The sequence below is a fragment of the Schistocerca nitens genome, chromosome 1 (genome assembly GCF_023898315.1).
Source record: "Schistocerca nitens isolate TAMUIC-IGC-003100 chromosome 1, iqSchNite1.1, whole genome shotgun sequence".
Taxonomy (NCBI): domain Eukaryota; kingdom Metazoa; phylum Arthropoda; class Insecta; order Orthoptera; family Acrididae; genus Schistocerca; species Schistocerca nitens.
Window position 1 is genome coordinate 584,336,026 of NC_064614.1, and position 901 is coordinate 584,336,926.

The 901-nt window shown below is 46.1% G+C and overlaps 1 non-coding gene across 1 annotated transcript; it reads left to right on the forward strand.

Annotated features, from left to right (window-relative positions):
- The first annotated feature begins 338 nt into the window (after positions 1-338).
- Positions 339-411, forward strand: Trnaa-agc (transfer RNA alanine (anticodon AGC)). The gene has a single exon. It is a non-coding gene; the product is annotated as a tRNA-Ala (tRNA).
- Positions 412-901: the final 490 nt, after the last annotated feature.

Here is a 901-nt window from a genome sequence, read left to right on the forward strand (position 1 = left end):
CCTAGAACTATGGGGCTGTGCTCTAGCAAAGTAGCTTGAGATTAGATTCGTTCAGTCAAGTACTGTACCGATATCTGTACCCTTACAAGTAGTATGTATTCTCCTTTTATGACACGATCCACATACTTGAAGACGTCATCACTACGGATGTGTGGAACAGAAACCACTGCGGCCCTGACGTAATCTACAGAGCGACGTGAGTGGACGGCTTCTGCTGCTGTCCCGTCCTGCGTTCTGCCTTCCAGTTGCTCCGCCTCCCCACCGACACGGCCAACACGCAGCGGAGAAAGTCTGGCACGTACAAGTTCAGCTAAATGTGAGGTCGTTCTTATGTATCTGGGGGCGTAGCTCAGATGGTAGAGCGCTCGCTTAGCATGTGAGAGGTACCGGGATCGATACCCGGCGCCTCCAGCTTATATTTTTGTGAACACTTGCTTCTGTGCATTACAAAACTTATGACTTTAGTAAGTCAATCGCACTTCAGGACCAGTTTGTAAGAGCGTGTTTTCTCTACTTGAAATACAGGTGACCGATCACGAATAAAGACCAATCAAAGGGTAATCTAAAATAGCGATGGTTCTCTTGGGGATTTCTTAAAAAGATAAAAGTCTATTTTTTATGATTAGGAACTGAGTAATATTGTGTGTGATGATGTTTTTCGGGAGACTGTTTTGCAAGAATGTAGGATAGGTAGAGGGGATTGAGGGCCTCGAACCTAACTGTTGGAACTGGAGGGTGTAAAGGAACCGTACCACGTAGAGAAAAAGGAGTATGTCGTTTAAAGTTAGGAGGTTGGTAGAGCTCTGATCTGATTTCTTGGTCAGACAGGGCGAGGTGGTTAAAGTTTCGTTGGGACGGGATATGGAGAAATGTCTAGGGAAGGAATCGGAGAGGAGACTGT